A 13,948-nucleotide genomic window follows, 5' to 3' on the forward strand; every position below is an offset into this window, starting at 1 on the left:
AGTGACCTGCTTCAGCAGACGCTCAGGATCCAAGTGAAGGAGGGACAGGTTTGAATCTAAACATTCTGCAGTGGCGGAGGGGCAGAGGGCACGTGGGTCTGGGTAGGGTGGGGGTGGGGAGACATTCCACGAGGGCTCTGGCAGGTAGGCAAGAACCGGAAGTTCCTTCCACCTCACACAGTGGCAACACAATTGGCGTGTGCCTCTTTACGCAGTTTATAAACTGTTTTTTTCATTCACGGCACCGAGGTTGGACTTGATGTTCCCTTCCTTTCACTTTTTCCATCAACCTAGTTTTGTGTCCCTCAACACACTCTGCTTCCTACCTGGCTCTTGACTTACTTCAACAGAGACTAGACTTTCTGAACAAAATTCAGAACTGTTAGTCTGATAAACACTTGGGTATTTATGGCCACATGGAACTGAGTATTTGAAATTAGGATTGTCTCAGCAGATCCAGTGTCTCTGACTGCTGTATGTACATCACTCCTAAGGGAGTGGTCCTTGTGCTCCAACCAACATCCAGCAGGACCAGCCTTACTAATGATCCTTTGTGCTGGAAAGCCCCCGTCCATCAAAAAACCGCCATGCAGCCCCCATGTCCAAGACCAGAATTCACTAAATGTCTTTCTCATAGTATTCCATGGTTGTTAAAGATTTAGTTTTTTACCTTTTAAATGATTTTAATGTAATATTTTAAGCGAGTAACACCTTCTCATGGTTCAAAATTAAATTGTGCAAAATGGAATATGCAGTGGCGAGTCCTCCTCCCACCTCTTTCCCCTGTCAACCCAATCCTCTTTCCCGGAGGAAACCAGTGTTATCTCTTTCATTAAAATCTTCCCAGAGATACGTCATGCAACTAAAAACGAAGGCAATCTGTTTTCATGTTTTAAAATGCCTTCATTTTTTTTCTAGTTGAAAATTCATATATGTTCCTATATATCTGAGGATATTTCCAATGATTGTCTTTGTACGGGTATCGTGGCTCCTCTGTTTCTGCACTAGATTCCTAGAACAAGAATTTCTACAGTCTCTTACATTTCAAAGCACCTGAAAGAATAGGGTGGCTCGATCTAGTAAAGAAAAGTAACAAATGCCTAACTGAATTTGACTTTTGAATTTCACATAAACAATGAATTCATTTTTAGTACAACTTTGTCCCATGCAACATTTTGGACATAGTTTTACTGCAAATTCTTTCCCTGTTTATCTGAAATTTATGTTTAACTCGAAATCTGTATTTTATCTGGCAACACTACCAAAAAATTAGAACATACTAAGCTATTATCAGTTACTCATCCTTATGAGAAAGAGAACTTGGAGTGATGAGACTCAAGTGTGCACCTTGGCTCCAACAGAAAACACAATTGTGAACATACACAAAATCTGCAGGCTCTTTGGATGAAATGGATTTGGAAGAGCCATCATATAGCACTGAACATCTTGGCTTAGTAGGGGTAAGGACAGAAGTAAGGAACAAGAAGGCAGAAAATCTTCTTCTCTTTCCTTATGTTAAAGGGACTAAACATCCTAGAGCCCTGGTTTTTCTAGGTGTTAAAAGTCCACTACCCATGAGATGGATGTGCACCTTGACACAATGCCAAGAGTTTATCCACCAGTGTCCAATCCCCATTCAGGCAAGCCCACTTCCATCTAAATCCTAGCCTGCAAGCCCTGCTTACAAGTTTGTTAATTTCCTGTCTGCATTACATACACTTGCTCTTTACAATCTAGGCTCATCATTGCATATGGCCCCATCTGCATGGGAATGATGGTAGCATTCCTTTTACAAAACTTGTCTGATTATTATTTTCATATTGAGAATCCATGTCAGTCAGTTTACCACTATCAAAAGGATATGAAAGAGTATTCGTGTTTTGTGTTGTGAGAAGAGAGGACTGTTAGGAAACTTGTCAAGGGAGATGAAGGCTGAAAACCTCAGAGGATGGCAACCAAATCTCTTGGGAGACGAGATTCTCTCACTGCTGTAGCTGCAGTAGAACTCCAACTGATTGTGGGGTGTTGGGGAAGGAAACAGAGGTTTAGAAGGACTGTTCCGCAGTGTGAAAAAGACTCCTGTTGGTGCTTAAGAAGTTCCTTGCCCCTTGTCAGGAACAATTGACTCAGAAGAAGATGAGAAGATAAGGTGAGAATATTTCAAGCAACAGCATGGTGAACTTTATATCTAAAGAAACTCCTGTCGGGGACTGAAAAAAAATAAACAGTTTGGGAATATCGCTCAGTACTGGAGCTTTTACAATGAAGGAAAACTCATATGATTTTCAACCAATAACTTCATACTAGAGGGATGGTGAGGCAAAATATTGTACCCAGGCACTCGAGAAAGGCAGGCTTCCTTGTTGCTTCCTCCCTTTGTTCAGTCATTCAACCAATTATTTACAAGAGTCTCACGCATAATTCTGATACAGTATTTGAAGGACTCTTCTCAAGGCCACTGATACAAAAATTGCACTGTGCAAAAATTTGCCAGTCCCAATTCTGCAATCACTTTTGTAATACTTCAAAATCCTACACCCCAGAGACAGAGATAATCAAATTAGCCCAAATGTAATTTGGGAAGAGCAGTCACAGAAGGGAGTATCTAAAAGTCCTTTGGATCATGATCTCTGACTATTCCTGCACAGAGGCTGCGGGCAGGCATTGACTACTGAGAAAAAACAACTCTGGACATGCATCACAAGCCTCAGAAGACAGTTCATCTTCCACTCAATCACGAAACGTTAAAGAAACGAAGAGATACCATGTTTGTGTCTTGTGGAGTTTTCAAGTCTGTGCACTTGGAGGCGCTTAGTGCTGTTAGATGTGAGTGGTCTTCAGGGGCATCCTGTTGAGTGAGAAATGCTCTAATCTTGCAATTGACCAGAAAGAGGATCTGATGATTGAAGTTTCTTTGGGAAGTATTACAAAGTCAGGCCAGTAAGTTGATCCTGCTACTATTTTTGTTGTTGTTGTTGTTTTTAATGTCAACTGAAAGTCTGCAAGATATTACAAAAAAGGAGGGAGGAAAAGTAAAATTGTTCCCATACTACCTGCTGTGTTGAAATTGGCCCAGATTGTCCACTCTCTCTCAAAGTTATTAAAAAAAGAAAAAAACCGTACAAAGGAAACACCTGTGAATCAACATTTATTGAAAAACCTCCATGTATTAAATACACTGAGAAAAAATATTCTAGTAGAGTAAATGCGTTTGGAAAACCTCTAGGAACGGAGTCAGGAGACAGTATCTTAAGAGTGTTTCCCAGGTCTGAATTCTTTGCTAGAATTGTTCTTTAGCGGAAACTTCAGGCTTGCTAGGAAAAAGGACCTACTGTTTTTTGAAAGGCATAAACAAGAACCAAGGAACTGCAGTCCAAAGGGCATGAAAGCACTTGCCCCAATTTGAGGCTACTGTGCTTAGAGCAGAGCTCTCCAGAACTCTTTGTAGCTAAGTGCATGGGTTTCACGTGTGCAATAGAAAAATCAGGAGTGCACATCTCACAAGAGCTGGTTTTAAGAAGAGACCATCACGAAGTTTCCCGGCAAGGAGCGTCGCCAGAGATGCTGCGTAGCGTGCCCGACCCTGCCTTTCTCTCCTCTCCTGCAGAGACCTCCTGGAACAGATCCCCGCGTGCCCCGCGCCTGCACGCCTGCGCACGCCCACTGGGGCGGGGCTCTCAGGCACGCGGAACTCCGTCCTCCAACAGCTCCTGGCGTCTGTTGGAGCAGTTGGCTCGGCTCCGGAAGACAGGAGCGCATGCGTGAGCGCGGAGGTTGGGGCCCCAACGGCCGTCCGGCGGGGGCGGGGCCTGTCATGGCCGCCTCTGGAGTCAATTCTAGGAACCCTGAGGTAAGGGGTATGGGGACTTTTCACCCCTCAGGTGTCGCCGCTCTGCGCTGTTGTTCACCCTGTGGGTTATTTGTGCCCTTGTCCGTGTAAGGAGACTCCCCACAATGTGGATTCACGCCCCCATAGAGCTCGATTCCCTTGAGGGGTTTACCCCAGGGTTATTGGCACCACTGGGGAGCCGGCGGCATGAAGGGTTCAGTGATTGCGGGGCCTACAGTGGGGGGTAAGTAGTGTGTGTGAGCTATTAAACAGGTGCCGTACTAGGCTGCGCGTTCTGAAGAGTACAAAAGCTAGAGGGACGTTCTTGCGAGTTGAAAACCCTCATCTGGTTCCAAAGGTGTAGCTCAGGTGATTGGAAAATGAGTGAAGATCGAAGGAACACACTCATGGTTTCACTAGTGTCTTCCTTCTTATCATAAAAACATCAATCACCACTTATGTCCAAACTGCATTCTTTTGTCAGTGATGGGAGCAACTTTGCTGAATGTGGTAGTAAACATGTATTTGTAGTCTGATGTCAAATCATGATTGATTTGCAAGCATAGATGGGGTCTGTACATATTTAATTGGTTGGTGGGAACCTGATATGTAGTCAAATGTGTGGGTTGGTTTTGTCTGTGGATGTTTGTGTCTGAAGGGAGGTCATGCCTGTGTTTTTGTGAGAGGGTGTAAGAGTGAGTGTTGTATTTGGAGGGTGTTGAGATGTGACGCAGGCATACTCAAGGAGTTGGTGGTTAGGTGTTTGTAATTTGGTGTTTGGGGAATATGTTTACATGTGTTTTTATCACCCATGAATTTGGGGATTTATGTGTGTCTAATGGTGGATTTGGAAGGATTATCTGCATATGCGTAAGGGTAATGTCAGGAAAAGCAGTGGTGTATATTACTTTGGGTGTCCAGTCTGTTTATTTTGTATATTTGGGGAATGTAGGATGATCATTTGTGTATTCAGGGCATGTTGTATGGTTATGGGGTGTTTGTGTGGGTGCATTTTCAGGAGCTGTCTATGTATATTTGGATGTGTAGAGGGCAAGTCTGTGACTATTTTCTGGGACTGGTGGATGTTGTATATGTAGGTATGTCGTGTTTGTATGATTCTGTATTCTGCAAGATGGCAGAGTTAATTCTGTGTGAGAGGTTGGGAATGTGGGGTTATGTATATGCCAGTAGTGTGGTACTGTATGTGTATTTGGAACAAAGGGCATATAGGGTGATATTATTGCATATTTGTAGTGTTCTGGGTAATTGTGGTTCTATTTGGGACTTGTGGAGAGTTATGTGTTAAATGAGTTTGTGTGTGTATTCAAGGGGCATGGCCACTTGGAGGAATATTTGCTGAGGCTGTGCATTTGTAATTTTCAGTAGGAGCCTCTTAAGCGTATATATTTTGGGAAGTGAGTATATGTATATCTGATAAAGAGGTGGGGCTCTATGTTTCTACAGGGAAGTTGGACAATTGCATTTCTATATATTAGAAATATGTGATACGGGTATTTGTTAGTATTTGCATATGTGTGAGCTGGCTCCTAATAGCTAGGGATAATTTGATATACAGAAGTTGTTTCATAAATGGTTTGCTGGAGATACTTGCATGTATCTTACTTGTGTATTCTAATCTGTGTGTGTGTCCATCATCAGGTTCATGCATTATCAAAGTTTGTTCATAAGGTATGGAGTTGTTAGGAGTATTCAAAGTGTATTTCTTTGGAGAATGCTAGGGTGTTTATACATGTGTTTGGTAGGAGTAAGAGGTGGTCTGTCTATATATTCAGGGTGAGGGTAGAAATATATATATATATAAACACCCCCACACACATATACAGTTTATATGTTGGGGTAGTGGTGGGGAGCTTGTATTCTGGAGAGGTAGCATAATGTATAGTGTTTGGGAGGGGATCTGTATGTTCAGGGCTTGGGAATATTTGCATGTGTGTGTCCATAGGTGTGTGAGAATTGTGTATGTATATTAGTAAGACTGCAGAGGTTGTCGGTGTTTTTCTGTTTTGAGTGTGCCTGAGCATTTGGGGTGTATACGCATGAGTAGTTTGTGGGTGTGTGTATTTGTGATTTGTGAGTGTATCAGGAGGCTTAGAGTCCTCTATGTGTCTATTTCAAAATGTAATGCCTGAAGAATTTAGTGGTGTTGCTTGTATGTGTGTTCTCAGTATTAGTGAGGTGGACTTATATGTACAGTTGACCCTTGAACAACACACGTTTGAACCACACGGGTCCACTTATAGTGGATTTTTTTTCCAGTAAATACTACAGGACTACTACACGATCCATGGATGCAGAACCACTGCATGGAGGGTTGGCGCCCTAACCCCCAAGCTGTTCAAGGGTCAGCTGTATTTGATAAGAATAAGTTATTTGTGGCTGTGTGTGTTTTTGAGTTCCTGGGGCTTCTGGGGTATGTATTCTGGGGGATGTGAGAGTTTAGTTTGTGTGTTTGGAAACCAGTAGACGGTGTAGGTTATGTGTGTATGCAGGAATCCTGGAGTATATGTATTTTAGGGCTGTGGGACTGCATATGGGTCTTTTTTGGGTTGCACATGAGACAGTTGTGTACTTGGTGAGCCTGTGTGTTTAGGTACTCAGTGTGTACATCTGGATGGCATATTGGTTGCACATGTTTGTTTTCAGGCCCATGTTGTGTGTGTATATATAGTTGTGAGAGTGGAATGTGAATATTCAGGGTGAGTAAGGTTTCGTCTGTAAAAATTTAGGTAGTAAGAGGTGGTCTGTTTGTGTATTTATTCAGGGTGAGGGTAGAAATGTACGTGTGTGTTCAGGATATATATATATATATATATATATATATGTATATGTACAAACACATATGTATATGTGGTATCCTTTTGGTTATATATCTGTGGTGGGAGTTGAGGGTTCTACTTGGGGTGTAAGTGGATTGTGTGCACAAATTCATAGGAAAAGGTATGGGATGTGCTGGAACTGGTTCATACTATCCTGGGATAGTCAATGGTGCATGTCTCTTCCCAGCTCTGTGTTCAGTGATGTCAGGTGGGTAGCTTGAAACTGGTCATGCTGGGAATATTTATACCACGTAGATAGCAGAGGTGAAGTCTTTCCCACCTTTCTCGGAGAGTTTTTTAGCACTTACCAGCACACCACTGATGTGCGTGTTTGGATGTATGTATGTATGAAGCAAGAATATTTGGGCATCGGTGGGTACGTATGGGACACCCATGTGAATTGTGAGTGGGGCATCTGGGGCTATGGGCCCCTGTATATGTGCATTGACCCTGGTAATTGTGAATCATTGCATTGCTCCTATCAGGTTGGTCTGTTCTTTAGGGCCAAAGAATCCCCATAAATGTTGTTGATTCCCAGTAGAAATCATGCAGATGGATACAGGGGTGTCTGTACCTTAGGCAGGTGGACACTCCTTCAGCATTTGTGTGGTCCTAGCATCTGGGTCCCTAGAAGGGGGGGCCTGGTGGACAGATGGCCATGCAGAGCAGAACCTTCACAGGTGTGTTGTTGGCGTGACAGGCAGCAGTCAGAAAGTCATGGGACTTCCTGGATAGGAGGTCAGATGACCAAGGGCTCTCCCAGGAAAATACCCTGAGAATCAGTTGGACAGCTACAGGCGTTACTGGCTCTTCTGGGGCACAGCTGACGTGCAAGCACACTCTCCACATGGGGTCCAGAGCCATGTGTCCCTGAGCCCAACTGCCCCAGGGCGGTGGGAACTGTTGCGCATCAGGCTGGTCAACTGTATCACTAGGTCTCAACCAACCTGTCTCCATGGAAATCTAAGTCCTCAGGGATAGGCAGGACCTCTAGGGATCAGTGAGCTGACAAGGACAGAGGTGGGGAGGCTTTGTCCCTGAGGGAGAGTTGGGAACTGAGACCTGGAGAGCCTGGGGAGTCCCACTCTGAGGAGATATGACTCTGATGTTCCCAAACCCTTTACACCTGTTTTCTGTTCTTTTCTGAAGGCTCAAGATGCTTCTAGCAGTGGGAAGCTTATGATCTCAGTTTCATGTTCCTCTGATAGGACGAACTGACCCTTTTATTCACTATTCTACATCGAGCTGCAAACCCATCAGATGGAACCATGTGATCATTGTGGCCGCCAGCTGACCCCACAACCACCTTCTGCTTCCCTTGGACCCACCCAGGAATTTCTGAGCCTTCTTTATGGTGAGTCTTGTGGCCTTTTCTCCCTCATTGTGAATCCTCCTGCCAATAAAACATGCTGTGAATGTTAACAAAAGGAAACCTCAACTAGAATTGGAGTCTGGAAGGCCCGTAGAGGGAGCTCTCTCATGCCGTGTCACTCATCATCAATTACCCCAACAGGAAGAGGTCATTTACTGACCCCAAACAGGAAGTGCAACCCCTTTACTACCCCAGCTGGAGGAGGGAAGACTTCCTTCCTGGCCAGCAACAAGAAATAGAAAATAGAAATAGCTAATAGAAAATTCCACAGTTTAGCCAATGAGAAGCCATTGTCACCTGAAGTTTCACTTTCCTCCAGTGAACTTTCATTTTTTCCCTTGATGATGACTTTCTTTCCTTGTCCCACCCTCTTTACTTTAAAAGCCTTCTGGGACTTCCTGGTGGTCCAGGGGCTAAGACTCTGCTCTTCCAATGCACGGGGCATGGGTTCGATCCCTGGTCGGGGAACTAAGATTTCCACATGCCATGTGGCATGGCCAAAAAACAAAAAGCCTTCCATGTTGTGTAACCCGTTGGAGTATCTCCCTTTCTATCAGATGAGATGCTGCCTGATTCATGAATCGTTTAATAAAGCCAATTTATCCAAAATTCAAAACAAGTCTTCAAATTTACTCAGTTAAATCTTGTTTTTTAATACATTGGTGGCATTCAGAGGTGGCCACTAATAGTTTAATATGTATCCCTCCAGAAATGTCCTGTATAAAAATATGTATGTGCACTTTTCTAAAATCCACTCTTACGATTCCTCCTGCTAACAGGATGATTTTATGATTAATTGCTTATCTTTTTAAAAAGAAAAAGATAAATATATTGGTGGCAATGATGGGATCTGAAGCAAATTTCTGATAACATTTGGGACGAGGAGAAACAGGTGTGGTGCCCACAACTCCTTGGAGTTCACTGTCTTTCTTGCCATTCCTGAAAGTTGTTGGTAAGCTCCTCTTGGTTTGAGCTCCATTCTCTTTGATTGAGTTTGTGCTCGCAATCTAATTGGCTTTCCTTTACAGGGCAGGTCAGTTTGGCTGGTAGAGGATTCTCCCTGAGGTCAAACCCCTAGCGTTTCAGATGGAAATTCCCAGGACACAGTAACATCTCTTGGTTATTGCCAGTATATGTTTGAGTGGTAAACCCTAGCCCCTAATTTTGTTCCCTGGATTCCACATTGGGCACTGCTGACAGTGTAGTCTCACTTCCCCATCTGTTTGGAATCAGCCCTCAGTTTCCATGCTTGGAACTGTTGGTGGAGGCTGTAGTTCTCCATTTTGTTTGGCATCAGTTTGCAGTCCCCATTCCTTGGGATTTGCTGGTTGGATCTTTTTCCTCAGTCCAGGGATCCCTGGGAATTGGTGATGGTGCATACCAGGCCTTCTTTTGGCCAGGACATAGTAACATCTCTTTGTTACTGCTGATATATTAAGGCGCAGTTCTTTTGTGTGTTCTTTTGGGTTGACAAAAGCTAGCTAAGGAAATGAGATCCTTTATCACCAAAGAGTTGAGAATGCCAGCTTCTGGCACACCTGCCTATTTTATATTTGAGAACTATGGTCCTGGAGGCTGTAGATATTTAGAAAGATGGCAAAATTATACTAATATTGATCTAGAATTACAATGGTCATTGTGGGGAATGTTCCAGTTAGACAAGATTGTTCATTTAAGGAAAACACTAGAGAGCAAGGGTTCCCAAATTGGACAGGGAGAATGAGATGCCTGCTTTAATTGGTATGTAAAAGTTTACAGAAGGTTTCAAGATTCCAACATAGCTTCGTTTAGAGACTTAGAACAAAAAGCTAATGAAAAATTACAGAGACAAAAGGTACCTGAAACAAAAGACCATAGGACGGATGTGACTGCAGATTTAACTCCTACTGTCCCCCCCCCTTTCCTTTTTCACCTGAGTACTCTTGTTTTACTCATTTTCTGTCTGAAATACTTTTCTATTCCCAAGAGAATATTTAACAATTGCCATTTAAAGTAAAACTAGCTGAGGTTGCAGGTGAGCCCCCTCAGGTGTCCTTTACCCCTTGGTCAAAGACTGAACTGAGAGCTATAGTCAAAGAATTCTCTAAACCTAGGGAGGAAATCCCAACATTTTTTGAAGAATTTAGAGTCACTGTCACGGCCTCTGTCCCCAAACTGCTAGATCTTTATCCGCTTGTACACATGTTGGTAGGACTGGGGGAAGCCCCAGAATGGACGCGGGAAGCAAAATGACATAATCCCTAGGATGATATTCAAGATCCTCAACCTAAAAAGGCTTGCAGAATAACAACTAACCTTTTATAAGCTATTCCTAAAATCTTCCCTGCTCACACTTGGTCTATTATTAATTGGCCTAATAATGATTGGCCTATTATTCACTCATACAAACAAAAGAGGGGTGAATCTGTGCAAGACTTTAGAGCCAGTTTGTAGGCTCTCTTTTTACAGCATTTGGGGTTGCAAGCAATAAAAAGGCCACTCAGCCTACTTTAACTGCCCTCTTTGTAAATGGATTATCTTCTGAGATTAGTGGATTGATAAAAGGGTAGAAAATAGGCTGGGAGGCTGTAGGCCTGACTGAACTCCTGACTATAGCTGAGCATTTTGAAAGGACCTTGGAGCAAGATCACAAACAGAAATTCACCAAGCTCATAGCCTTACAGTTACAACAGCTCTAAGGCAAGAGACACAAAATAACACCTAGGCCTCCCCCATTACAACCTCCTAGGGGTCCATGATCAATTCGATGACCCAAAGTTGATGTTTCATTTGTAATCAGTGAGGACACTAGAAAAAAAGGTGTCCTCAAAGGTCCTATGCAAACTCTTCACAAATGCTCTCATATCTGTCTCAAAGGGAGGGCCCCCCCATGACCCTCTCCCCTAGTTGGCAGAACTCCAGAGGTTCTCTGGTAAACTATTACCAGCAATTACCTTAAACAGCCCAGAGGAAAATAGAATGAAAATTGATGAAAAACTGCCAAATTTCAGTTGATACTGGAGCTATGCTTTCTACTTTAAACCCCACTCTCATATTTTACTTTGAAATCTACATTAAACCCTAACCCTAACTGTAAACATAATTACTTAACCCTTTAACACCCTATCCCTAGCCCTAACCAGAGCTGTGCTTTCTACTCTAACTCCCACCCTCAAAGAACAACAGGTCCCTCTGAGTCAAGAGGATGTTTCCATAGTGGGAGTACCTAATAAAGTTCAGAGAGAATTTTTATCTCAACCAAGATTCCTTTTTGCTATGCAATATAGCCCCAGTTAATCTATTCGGTAGAGATCTCTTTTCTAACTTAAAAGGGCCAGTACATTTTGCCTCCAGTGGAGATCTCACCTTAAAATTTCCTGATCAACCTGAACCTGATTATTTATGTTCCTTACAATCTGTCCTGGACGTAAAAGAGGAAGTTCAGCACAAGTTCTCTAATTTGGTGGAGATGCCTACAAATTTGGGGGCTACTTCTGACAGTGTTAACATCAGAAGAATAAAAAAATGCAAACCTATAAAGATTCAGATAGATGTAGCTAAACCTCTCCCTAGGTTTCCTCAACAACTATTAAAGCCTGCGGTCATACAAGGTCTCACACCTATTGTAGAAGACTTAATTTCCCGGGAGGTAGTCATTCCTGTACTCGTCCCTGCAGCATGCCAATCTTGCCTGGTTGGAAACCTGGCAGGATGGCGATTTGTCCAGGACTTGGGAGCTGTTAATAAAAATAGTTATTCCCTGTTTTCCTGTTGTTCCAAACCTAGCCACCCTTCTGTCACAAGTTTCAACTGACTTGGAATGGTTTACTGTTGGAGACCTTTGTTCACCTTTCTTCAGCATCCCGGAGACCCAACAGCCAATATCTATATGCCTTTACTTGGAACAATCAACAATATACCTGCACTTTTATGCCTCAAGGGTTCACTGGGACCCCTTCTTTTTTCTCCCAAGTACCTCACCAAGATTTAAGTACCCTCTAGTTCCCTGAGAAATCAACCTTTTTACCATATGGAGATAACCTCCTGCTGTACTCAGCTACTGTAAAGATTCCATAAGGCATGCATAAAAGATTCCATTTATTTGCTGCAACAGTTAGCTGAGAAAGAACACAAAGGAAAAATTACAATTATCTCTAGACACTGTTCATTACCTAGGACATAATCTAAGCACTGAAGGAATTCAGCTATCTCCAGAGAGAATTAGGCTGATACAGGAACTTCCTAGACTCACAACTAAGTGCTAGCATTGTGGATTTCTAGATTTAGCTGGTTATTGCAAGCTCTGGGTTCCAAATTTTTCTCTGTTACCTCTTCCACTCTATGAACTTATTAAAGATTTAGTCCCTGAATCCTTTGCTTGGGAAGATAAACATAAGCAGGCTTTTACAAGGCTAAAACAAGCACTGCAAGAGCTGCCTGCCTTAGGGTTACCCAAATGATCAGGTTCAGGTTGATCTGGAAACTTTAAGGTGAGATCTCCACTGGAGGCAAAATATATTAGCCCTTTTAAGTTAGCAAAGAGATCTCTACCTAATAGATTAACTTTAGGTTATTCAAAACCTTTTACTTGATTTGTGCATGAATGGCATAATCAGGCCCCGCGGAACTATGTGAGCATGGTAGTAAACATAAGCCTATTGCCTATTATAGCATGCAACTTGATTCAGTTGCTTATGCCTATCTCAGTTGTCTTAAGGTTATAGCCACAACTGCAAATTTAGTGGAAGCCTTGGTAGATTTGACTCTAGAAAATGAAGTTTATTTGCAAACTCCACACATTGTCCACAGTCTTCTTAACTCTGAATTGACAACGTTTCACTGCAAGTGTCACTAGATTCACTTCCTGTAAAATCCTGCTTTCACCACCTAATCTTTATCTTAAACTTTACAACGTTCTCAATCCTGCTACACTACTACCTCTGTCTCACAAAGGTGAGGACCATGACTGCAAGGTAACAGTGTCCCATGGGAATTCCCTGGTAGGCCATTGCTTAGGACTCCGAGCTTCCACTGCAGGGAGCGTGGGTTCGAACTCTGGTCGAGGAACTAAGATCCCACAAACCACGTGGCGCAGCCCAAAACAAAAACAAACACAAAACACAAAAACAAAACAAACAAACAGAAAACAATGTCCCATTTTGTGACACCGTGTCCTGAGTAAAGATGTTACCAAGTCCAAGCTTGCTGTGCTTGCCGCACGACAGGCCAATAAGTCGGAGATGAGGTGTTGAGGCAAGGAATATGACTTTATTCGGAAAGCCAGCAGACCGAGAAGATGGCGGACTAAAGTCTCAAAATAACCATCTTATCGGGGTTTGCATGCCAGTTTGTTTTATAGCACAGAGATGGGGAGGAGATGAGGAGGTAAAGTAAAAGGGCCATAAGTTTTGCGAATATCCCCCGGAATGGCCAGCCTCAGGGAGGGGATGTGTTAATTTCTTTTTTTTTTTTTTTTCTTTCGTTCTTTTATTTATTTATTTATGACTGTGTTGAGTCTTCGTTTCTGTGCGAGGGCTTTCTCTAGCTGCGGCAAGTGGGGACCACTCTTCATCGCGGTGCGCGGGCCTCTCACCACCGCGGCCTCTCCTGTTGCGGAGCACAGGCTCCAGACGCGCAGGCTCAGTAATTGTGGCTCACGGGCCCAGTTGCTCCGTGGCATGTGGGATCTTCCCAGACCAGGGCTCGAACCCGTGTCCCCTGCATTGGCAGGCAGATTCTCAACCACTGCGCCACCAGGGAAGCCCTTAATTTCTTCTTAATTGCAGCCATCCACAGGTGGACAGAGTCCGTATGTTTCCCTGAACAAAGGCACTTTGGTTTTAACATTCAGGCAGAGGAACAGAGTTCCCCGAGGCAGGCCATTATGTACAGACAGTATCCTTTTAGTGAACAAAAGCAGCGGAAGGCAAA

General features: G+C 43.2%; 1 protein-coding gene across 1 annotated transcript in view; it reads left to right on the plus strand.

The window, feature by feature from the left end:
* The first annotated feature begins 3,156 nt into the window (after nt 1-3,156).
* Nucleotides 3,157-13,948, plus strand: part of LOC309664483 (uncharacterized protein) — a 151,586-nt gene continuing 140,794 nt past the window's right edge. The window contains exons 1-2 of the mRNA XM_082470004.1: nt 3,157-3,850; nt 7,875-8,020. The gene's annotated coding sequence lies outside the window, so the exon portion shown is untranslated. The remainder of the gene's footprint in view (nt 3,851-7,874; nt 8,021-13,948) is intronic.

This window comes from Balaenoptera physalus (genome assembly GCF_965194825.1).
Source record: "Balaenoptera physalus genome assembly, chromosome: 7".
Classification (NCBI taxonomy): Eukaryota; Metazoa; Chordata; class Mammalia; order Artiodactyla; family Balaenopteridae; genus Balaenoptera; species Balaenoptera physalus.